Consider the following 240-nt stretch of genomic DNA (forward strand, 5'->3'; position numbering starts at 1 on the left):
TTCTTTACTTGTGTAATTATTTTTGACATTGCTGTTGCATTTCTAAAGCCACACTCACTACTACCATCACTACGTCATCACTACCATTTTTTATCATGATTAAAAGAACAAGAAGAGAGGCAACACATAGCAAAAAAAAGCAATGACAACAACAACAGAGAGGAGCCGCATTCCTTGTCCTTTATGTTGCAATCGACGTGGGAATTGCAACGAGAGGCAAATATGGAAAGAGTGTGGACA

The 240-nt window shown here is 38.3% G+C and overlaps 1 protein-coding gene across 1 annotated transcript in view; it reads right to left on the reverse strand.

Annotated features, from left to right (window-relative positions):
• LOC119591093 (tachykinin-like peptides receptor 99D) overlaps positions 1 to 240 on the reverse strand; it is a 37,171-nt gene that overhangs the window by 1,265 nt on the left and 35,666 nt on the right. The window lies entirely within an intron of this gene.

The sequence above is a fragment of the Penaeus monodon genome, chromosome 28 (genome assembly GCF_015228065.2).
Source record: "Penaeus monodon isolate SGIC_2016 chromosome 28, NSTDA_Pmon_1, whole genome shotgun sequence".
Taxonomy (NCBI): Eukaryota; Metazoa; Arthropoda; class Malacostraca; order Decapoda; family Penaeidae; genus Penaeus; species Penaeus monodon.